The 10,541-nt window shown below is 38.5% G+C and overlaps 1 protein-coding gene across 1 annotated transcript in view; it reads left to right on the plus strand.

Annotated features, from left to right (window-relative positions):
* The window catches only part of METTL4 (methyltransferase 4, N6-adenosine), a 47,024-nt gene extending 37,688 nt beyond the window's left edge, over window positions 1-9,336 (plus strand). The window contains exon 10 of the transcript XR_009488204.1: window positions 8,980-9,336. The gene's annotated coding sequence lies outside the window, so the exon portion shown is untranslated. The remainder of the gene's footprint in view (window positions 1-8,979) is intronic.
* Window positions 9,337-10,541: the final 1,205 nt, after the last annotated feature.

Genomic DNA, 10,541 nt, shown 5'->3' on the forward strand with positions numbered 1-10,541 from the left:
CCTGCTGCCAGTAAGGTGTTATTGCCTTGGAGAAGTCTATCTGAGCCTATTATAACCTTGTCAAATATTTGCCCTTCACTTTGAAAAATTACATGGCTGTGGTCAGTCTTCTTTTTCTTTTTCTTTTTCTTTTTCTTTTTCTTTTTCTTTTTCTTTTTCTTTTTCTTTTTCTTTTTCTTTTTCTTTTTCTTTTTCTTTTTCTTTTTCTTTTTCTTTTTCTTTTTCTTTTTCTTTTTCTTTTTCTTTTTCTTTTTCTTTTTCTTTTTCTTTTTCTTCTTTTTCTTTTTCTTTTTCTTTTTCTTTTTCTTTTTCTTTTTCTTTTTCTTTTTCTTTTTCTTTTTCTTTTTCTTTTTCTTTTTCTTTTTTTCCTTTTCTTTTTTTTTCTTTTTTCTTTCTGCAGTGGGTTCAAGCTGTACCAGATCTTCTTTCCTGTGAAGAAATTTACCTCTGCCTAAACCACCCATATTGTTGCAGTGCTAAAGGTAAAGCCTTAGCAATTTAAACAGGAAAGTGCCTCTTGATTTGGAACAGAGACTAAATCTATCAGGAACCAAGGGGCTTGGGTTACAGATGTGTGACCCAATAGATGGTGAAAATCCATTTTGATTCATCTACTTGTAAGGGTTTTTACATCACACTCTCAACTCAGATGTTCTTTTTTTAGAAGACAGAAAAGCTCTTTGTCTTTTAAACTAGTGATATACCATTATTGAATGAATGTGAGTTCTATTTATGTTTGACTGAAGTGCTTTTGTCATGTCTGATCAATCCTTCCTGAGGCTCACAGAAGCCTTCCAGCTGGCTTTGCTGAACTTTGCACTGTCTTTAGTGTATGATTGGGGTTGGTAAGGGAAGGCTCCAGAAGGCTTTGCTTACCTTAGATATTATTCCCCCATTTATATACCCTGAGAGTTATGAATTCACATGACTGTAATATCATTCTTTCAAACCCTTGTGAAGATTATTATTTATTATAGGCAGGGTAATAGGACAATTTTTTATACTATAACTAGCAAAATTGTTGAAATTGAGTGCCTTATTTTTGCCAATACTTTTGACAGATACTGCGGTGCTTCCTATACTTTTTATTGCACAACATAGCAGCATGTAAAATGATGGAGAATGTAGTTTAGTGACTCCAAATGAATATTTGCTCAGTCTGGGACTTTAATCAATGTAAAAATATGAGGTTTTTATACTGAAAGGTTTCAGCTAACTTCTGATTTTCATCTGGTTTTTATTCCGTGATTGTATTTTGAAATTATCTATCATCTTTGAAACAATTATAAGTGCATAGAAATTAAATTCTGTTGCAATGGGTGGTAGCCTGGTGCTGCGTCTCCCTTCTCATGTGTCTAAGAGCCCCATGTTTAACTTGCAGCAGTGTTTTTTAATTTGTCTGTCTGAGGCAGATGTCGATGTGCAACTAATATCACTGAAATATATGAATGCATTTCCATAATTAGTGTCTTGTGAGGGTCGATTTGGATTTAATGGGGGATCCAAGTCTTAAGTGTCTTGCAAATTGCAATATACTGATTAATACTATCCTCTTAACCAGAACTTAGTTTAACAGCCACTTGTTTCCAAAATATCCAAAAATCCACAACTGAAGTAGCCCAGCAGTTAATTAAGAAAAATGTAGTTTGATGAACACATTGAAATTTAACTACACTTGTAAAAGAATATTATTAAAGCTGGGGCTGGTAAACATTTGGATATAATTTTGAATATTTTTATTCAGGATGTATTCAGCCATTAAAATTGGCCCTCCAGGTAACCTTTCATACAGCACTAATATTATTTAAAAGTGGAAAAGCTGAATAATTAAATGACTTTAGGGCACAATATTTACCAAATGTAATCAAACAGAGCTTAAGAATGAAGAACAATCAAAATTTACTTTTCTGTACAACTGCTTCCTGCAGTAATCACGCAAGATTCTAAAAATGAAATTGGAGTACACGTGCTGAGCAGGGAAAGGTTTGCTTTCATTGGCTCTCCTTAATTAAATTCTCTGTGTATACCATGCTGAATCCATACTCACCCAGAAGCAGCAAACCTAGACAAGAAGAACGTAAGAACACTGGAATTTAATATAATTTCTTCTCTTTCTGTTGTGTTTGCAGTTGCACAGTGTGCTTGGAGTACAATCTCACACATTTCTTAGGGGAGAATCCAGCAGCAATTATCAGAGGCTTGCCACTTCTGAGAGAGGTATGCAGGAGAGAGAAAAATGAGTGTTAGTAGCCAGAGCTTGTTTGTCTTTTACTGTAGGAATGCCAGTAGCCTGTAATCCTGTAATGAAGCAGCTGCCCAGCTCTCCCACCATAGCTTTTGCTATATACCTCTGTGTCTTGGTTTGTTTCTGGATTGGAAATTTTTCTCACCTGATATTCCATGGGGTAGGAAGAAAGTCAAAAGAAAATTATTACCGAGATAGTGCCCTGCCAGGCAGTATCCAGTTGAAGTATCGATTAGGCTTGTGAGGGCTCCACTGGACCAGAAATTCTTTGATGCCCGAGTTTGCTGCTGGTGTCTGGAACAAGTTTTATCTGCAACAGAAAGCAACATTATTCATTTCTTTTAACAAGGTGCTAGCAAATTGACTGGTCTTTGAAAGGCATGTCAACAAGTTTTAGCCGTGTCCTTGGACCGGCACTATGTGGTCTAAAGTGACGGTGTACGAATGACCAAAGTTTCAGAAGTAGAAACATTAAGCACTTCCTGTTTTATTACAAGAGGTCTGAAAACAAAGTCAGAGGATTGCATTTAAAAAAGTTTTCTGTCTGAGTGGAGCAAAGAAGCAAGCATGTTGTGTGTAGAAAGTCTGCAGTAATTGGCTCAGACCTGTGATTCTCCTTAAGCAGTGACTAAGTTCACCCTACTGGGGACGGCAGAGCAGTGATCTTCTTCTTCTTGAAGATGGCCTCCCACATTGTGGGAGATGGCCTCCCACACTTTTTCTGATTGCCAGGAGAAAAAGAAGGGAATGGATTGCAAGGGCAAATTACTATTACTTGGATATGGAGATTTTTGTGCCCTTTCATGCACTGACCTTTGCTAACAATCACCCATTGAAGTTGATGCATGGTGACAGCTCTCTTGGACAGTGTGTCCTCATGCTGGGGTATGCCTTCTTCTGGTTTGCTATCAGCCAACATTAGTGCAGCCCTGAGACAAATGTGAAGAGAGGGAGACTTCTTGTCTTGTGCCTCCTTTTGAAAGGGACCCGGAAACTCAAGGAGGAAAGCCCTCCTCTCTGATTCTACTTGCAGCTTAGGACCCAGCTTATTTCTCCATAATATGGATTTGTCTCCATATTATGGAGAAAAATCTCTGCAGGGTCAAGACCAGACCCCATCCTAAGCAGCTTTTCATGATGAAAAAGGAAAAGTGCTTCAACAGCTTCTTGGATTTGAGTGGAAAATTCTACCTTTTTTCTTATATATAGTCTTAGATAAGAACATGCAATTTTGGAGTATATATTTTAGAGTGCTGCTGAAAGAGTCACATTATTGTACTACATGAATGCAAAGGCAAAGAACTAAAGCCATTGTTCATTGTGTCAGATAGGACTGCTATTGGCTGAAACCGTTCCTGGCACTATCCTGCACCTCTGCACCCCATTGCTGAGTCTCTGAACTTTGCCTTTGACTATTCCTCTCTGGTTCTCATACAAGTGTGAAGGAAAAATCACAAACCTAGTTGTTCTTAAGAACATATAGGGAATGTTCTGTTTTCAAGTCAAATATTGTGCACCCCTTCCCCCACCCCCTCCCCTTATATAAGACTTTGGCTTGCATTTGATCAGCCAGTGGAATTTCATCCATAGGAAAAGTAATAAATCTGCCAGGAAAGCTCATTATTTTAATTTATTATGATTAAATACAAGGATTGTTCACTTCCCTGTTTCATCAAGGATTATAATCAAGGTTTTAAATGTGGCCAGAAGGGACATTTCAGCCAGTGATTCAGTCTGAAAGAGAGAAGGCAGGTCTTGACTAGGAAAACATAGTTAAATATGCAAGCACAGTACGTCTGTGTGTGAATTTGAAATATAATTGCACAACAATTTCGACATTTAACATGAAACACTTCTAGGAGGGACTCATTTGGGGATGAAGGATGAGTGCCATTATTTTTCCTCTCATTAGTACTAAGTTTAACATATAACCTTTTAATGGAAATATGAGCAAAATAAACAGCTAATTCTTTGTGATCCAAGACTGTCTGGACAGACAGATGGGTTTCAGGGAAGATTGTTTTCTGTATTCCTTGAATGACCTAAAATATTTCCGAAGCAGATTAGTGTTTTAAGGGACCATTCACACTGTCCAATCATCTCTCCTAAAATTACTGCTTATAGAGCCTGTGACTCAGCATGTGTTTTCTAGCCGTGACTTGTGAGAGAAATGGTTTATTGGTGGCTGAGGATTGCATCTTTCTTCCTTACTCTGCCTGTAAACATTCCCTGAACCTGTGGGTTGAATTCACTCATGGTTTTGTCCTATCATGCTCTTTTTTCTCTTCCTCCTTTCCTTTAAATCTTTCCCAAAGTAATCCCCACCTCCCCTGTGTGTGTGGGAGCTATCAGTGAGGCAGGTGTATGCCAAGGACTGGCGTTTCACCAAGTGTTTGTGCATTTCTCTAGAAAAACAGAGGAAAGTCAGGAACTGCCAGAGTGAGTCAGACCTCTGGTTTCTCTAATCCACCATTCTCTGACATTAGACACATATTCCTCTGGACCATATAAATTATCTGCGCTGTTTTCTTGTTTCCTTCTCCTTTTTAGAGGTAAATTTAACCCAGTCTGTGGAAGTATGGGGAAAAAAAAAGAGGTAGTAGCAGAATACAATAGGATTTCAGTTGAAGGAGAAACATATTTCTGGGCTGTTCCTTTCTCATGTGGGATATTTGCTGAAGCCTGAATGCTAGAAGGACAAGTGCACAACACTATGTCCACTTATACAGCTAGTTTGGGCACTTAGCACCAGTGACTGAGCACATTGAGCATGTTTTGGGACATCATGGAAAAAAAAAAAAAATCAGAAAACACAAAGCAAAGGAAGCACAGAAAGCAAGTTTGCTCTAGGATTTGAGCCAAGCACTTTGACCCCTAAAATCCAAGCAGAAAATCAGATTAAACCGTGATTAAACAAGAGGATATATTATGAAGCAATGCATTTACTTGTTGAACAACACTTAAGAAGAATTAAGATTGAAAATTAGCAAAACTTGAAGAAAATACCCATATACAAAGAAAGAATACATTAATTTTTTTACCAAATGTAGCACATTAAACATCATTTGTGTGGCACAGGAGAACTGACTGACAAAAATCCAAGAAAATAAGATTTTGCTGGAAAACTTCAGTTTGTGGAAACTAAAATTTGGAGGGTGTAACTTAAGCTCTGCTTCATCAAAGCTGAAATTTTTTGTTCTAAGCCCAGCCAGTGTCCCCAGATACCTATTAATTTGGAGATTAGGCTCCCCTGGGAATGGGACTTGAAGTGTAAGTCCCCTGATGCTGGCTCATTCAGGCTGAGGGCTTCAGCCCAAGTGTGGGACCATCTGAGGAATCTGCTCCTGTGAAGGTCTGGGACAGGAATGAGGTGACCACTGCTGCAGAGATGACTTTTGGGCAGCCAGGAGCAGTGTGACTGCACTGCTGTCCATCTCACCAGGAGCAGTGTGACTGCCCTGCTGTCCATCTCAGCAGACACCTGTGCCGTGCAGCAGCTGTGCAATGGTTTGCCAGAGGGCATGGGGACATGCTGCCCATCCCTCTGAATGGCCATCCTTCCAGCCAGCTCCATGTTTCTGCCTGAACTCTGCAACTTTAGCAGCAGGTCCTGTACTCAGCTGTAGCTCTCAGGCCCATAGGATGGGAAAAGTGGTTGCTCTTTTGTGTAGGCTTTTTATCAGATGGAACCAGGTGGTGCACGTTCTACTGCCATTAAAATGCAATTCTCTTCAATGAATCCTTGCATGCAGGCAGGGACTGCCACATTTGCAAGTCCTGCCACCATCTGGGATTTATGTGCAGTGTTACTCAAAAGATACACAGTGCAGCCCCAGGAAAATGATGGCAATGAAGAGAATGCACACTGAGTGCATTCATCGACCATATTCCATCTGAAGAAATGCAATCATTCCCTGACACAAATTTTGTGCCTAGGAGGAGAAGCAGAATCTGCTAGCGTCTTCTGGTAATAGTGTGTGTTTTTTTTTTTTTTCCTTATAGTAATGATTGTTTAAAAATAATTGTGTGCATTAAAGTTCATTTTACAAGAGAGTAAATGTCATGAATGTATTGGTGAAATATTTTCAGGTTTGGGCCCATGTGTCTGTCTGATTAAAGAAAGCTTGAGTTTTTCAGGCAGTTTCACATGTGATGAGGCGGTTGTTATGGCAACAATACATTTTTTATGAGTTGTAATAATGACAGAGCAACATCTTTTAAATTATCAGGATTTAAAGTTATAGCTGCTTTGTTTTGCCTTCCATTAACCCCTTAAAATAGTGAAATATTTTCATGGCTCTGTGGTAACATCTGCATGCTTTTCTTGAGTATGTAAAAAAAAGGATCTTTAAGAAGGTGCATACATCAAATGAATAACAACTTTCATTGTGCCTCAAGAATATTGCTTTTCCCATACTCACTGTGATTACTTTTTACTATTTTTTAAACAAGTATTTTTCTCACAGTGTGACAATCTTAAGTGTAGCCAAACTGCTGGAAGGATTCCTAGGTGTTCCCAAAATTAATATTGATGTTGCAGTAATTTGCTGCTAATGGTAACAGCTTTCTGGGTGTCTTCTGGGAAGTTCAGGAAGAAATGGAACTTCAGTGATCCTTGTGACTTTCCTAGATATCCCTGCTGGAAAGATTTGATTTGAGGTTTATTCTTCACTACAGCCTGCCAGCATGTGCACATGCTCAAGACCACTGCTCAGCAGAAGTCCTGATGATACTGCAGGAGTGCAGAGACTTTTTTCTGAAAGAAAAAGGATTTTTGTCTTTAGTGGAGAGAGAACAGGAATTGCATTCACACATAACTCATATTTGTCACTACTCATATATGAAGCAGAAATATCTAAGGATTTCACTCTTATGGCTTCCTTTAGACCTGGTTGCCCTCAACATATCCAAGTCATCCACTTAAACAGCCCATCCCACTGATGTTGTTGACCAGGAAAATTGTATTCCTTTGGATGAGACAGACTATACTAAAGAGAAATCATGAGTAGCTTTAAATAAACTAGTCATGGCTAGGATACTTCTGGAGTCAATTTGTGAGACTTTATTCTGGAGTGTATTCCATTCACACATAGGAGCACAGGTGTTTGGTCTGAATGCAGGACTCCTCCACTTGCAGCCTGAGGAACAAATATTTCAGCTCACTAGGTCTCCTTTCTACTCATGTTGCTAATATCTGAAAAGGAGTTGTGGAAGAATAGAGCAAATAGAAGTCATCTGTCGAAAAAGCCAGAAGTAGAATCCAAGAAGAAACCGCTTTTCCTCACTGTTAAGGAAACCACACATTTGAATTATAAAAAAGTTCAATGTAGAGTTAGCTTTTATGTGTCCTGTTTGTCTAAAAAATGTTTTGCTTGTTTCTGAAAGTATTTAAAAGAATATTTGGTCCTCTGTTACTGTCAAGCTTCTTTACCCCCTAGGCCATTTGTTGACAAGCTTCCATGTATCATTGCTTCTAAACACCTAAGAGACCATTTTAAATGCTAAAAACCCATACCCATCTGTTCTTTGAATAAATTTTGATGAAAGGAAAAAAGGCGTTTTTATGTAGAATTTTACCCTAAGTGGATCATGCTTTGTTCAATACTCATAATCAGCTTTTCTGTCCGCCCCTCCCCTCTTTGAAAGTGAGGTTATACTCAGTGCTCACATTCCTTTGGCACCTAAAGAAAAACATCACTCTTAAATTGGATGAGATTGCTTTTATAAAATAAGAAAAATCATCATAAGAATTAAAAAGGTCCATTCCATAGTTTTATAATTGGAGGCTTTATTTTCCTTATGCATTCAAACTAATACTACATTAACATATTCAGTGCTTGAAAATAACCATTTTCTGATTGTCTTCAAGGGATGGATCATTTGATTGAAGAATACTGGAAAAGACTTTATACCTAGTTTGTGGGTGGAACAAAATACACCTTTGTCTACAAAATCTGCTTTTAGTTTAATTCTCAGGACTAAATTAAAAAGTATTGTTCTAGCATGGCTGAATATATAATTTAGTTCTTCATATGATTTGAATGTCATCTGATACACACATGCAACTTCATCAGTTTGGAGTTTTTTCCTCCTTCCCAGATTTTTGGAAGGAGGATTCTTTGGAATATGAGACTAAGATCTGAAAGGACTGCAAAGCTTTATCTTTGGAGGAAGAGTTCTTAAACATAGAAGTTACTAAAGCTAGAGTTCCTACGGATTTCAAACTTGTTGAAGGAGAGGAGTGGAGTTTTTCTTTTTCTTTTTCTTTTTTTTTTTTTCCTTAAAGAGCAAAGATTTAGAAAGAAGTAGAATGCAATTTAGCAAAGAGAAATGCAAATGTGGGTCGGGATAGTCATATACAGATGCGGAATGGAGAGTAGGAGCAATGCAGGAACACTGCAGAGGAGGTTATCAGTCACAAAGGTTCACAAGATGAACATGAGCATGGTGTTGTGGTAAAGCAAGCATCACGTTATGGTGTATACAAACTAATGCACTACCCCTCAGATATATGAAGTAATAACATCCTACGGTGGCACAACCTCCACTGCAGAGATGTGGCTTGTATGGGTATCAAATTTAGTAAGTGTATGAATGACAAAAAAATTATGAAGCGATATAAATAAACAGTAGAATCATGTAAGATGTAAGATTGACCAGATAAAGTACTAGAATTTACTACATATATCTCCTTTTTTACTATATAGATATATATATTTAATCTCTTCCTACAGATTTCCAATTCAAAAATGCAAAAGAAGGAGAGACAATAAGGAAGATCAATTTCATTTCTACATCTGCTGCTTTTCAAAGACAGAGAGTACTAAGTCAAGGAATTGACTTCAGGATGAGACATATTCTTTTAACAAAGCAATGAAGTGCTGAAATAGATTGCCAGGAGAATGCTGGAATCTGTTGGACTGCCTTTAAGAACAGGCTGGAGGGAAATCTCTCAGGAAAGACAGTTGATCCTTAGGGTGAAGAAATAACATGAATAATCTCTTTGGCTCTGTTTCATAGATTTCTCTGAGTATTGTGGTATGCTGTTTTGACTTACAACACAATATCACTCATGGCCTGTACAAAGCTAACTAAGTCTGTGTGTTTTGATTTTCTTACACCTTCCTTTATTTGTGAATGTTCAGGAACAGCTAGTAGATCCTGTAGCTGGTATTTCAGGAGATGGGTAAGTGTATATTTCAAAAAAAGGATATTTGAAAAAATTGTGCTCATTAAATAACTTTCACAATGAGATGATGCTGTAGAACTGGAATAAAATACTCCAATATACAGACATATTAGCTTTAATCTATGGATTCCATTGCCTACCCAGCTGAAGACATTAGGCAAGTGGATTTTGGTTAATTTAAATACTCCAATTTTCTTAGTAACTAGGCATGAATAAACACACAGACTTCCATCCTGCAGCTGGAACACAGTCAACTGTAAGAAGGGTTTCTCTAGGGTGCTGAAGATGTGCTGTAGAAGGTCCTTAAGATGAGTGGAAATACCTTATTTCAGTTTCATCTACAGTGCCTCTCAGACAGGGCCAGACTTCTGTATCATTTAGTGAATGCTTCACTCACTCCATTTGGTGACCAGTTAATCTCTTCCACACCATTCATTTTAGTAGTAGCACTTTGTCAAGTAGTTCTTCAATGATTTGGGCAGATATTGAAAACACAGGCTTTGGCAGTAACTGGAGTGCCAGATACTGATAATTTTTTTGCAGCAGGAAAAGCTCTTTCTCTCACCATTGTCCTTGGAATGTGGTGCAATGCAAAAGCAGTGAGTTCACCTCCACTTTTTGGTGCTAGGGAGCAAGTGAATGCCCACAGATAGCTCTGACAGGTATTTCAGAGGACATACCTGTCCTCTGTGCACAGAACATGGCACCAAGGTCTCTCTGAGCAAGGCTCAGGCATTGGCCTTCCTGCTTGACTTCAGTCACACAGGCTACACAGATAACTGCAGAGGATGTCAGACAGCTGATTTCCTGGGCTGTAAGTGAAAATCCTTTAGGTATCTGCTAGGTGGTTACAGCACCCAGTGAGAGCTCCAAAGGTTCCCTTCCAATGCTGAGGTTTGCTCATACATGGTGGGAGTGTGATGAGAACCACCCTCCAGGACTTAGCCCTTTCTTGGAGGGCAAGGAGGGCACAGGTGTGTCTGTGTCTGGCCGAAGCTACTTCTCTTTTCTTTACCTATTTTTCATTTATCTGTTACCTGTTCTTCCTCCCCACCTCTCTTTTGTCTACAGAGATACTTCAGACCAGTTCAACTTGGTGTTTGAATT

This window comes from Haemorhous mexicanus, chromosome 1, assembly GCF_027477595.1.
Source record: "Haemorhous mexicanus isolate bHaeMex1 chromosome 1, bHaeMex1.pri, whole genome shotgun sequence".
NCBI classification, from domain to species: domain Eukaryota; kingdom Metazoa; phylum Chordata; class Aves; order Passeriformes; family Fringillidae; genus Haemorhous; species Haemorhous mexicanus.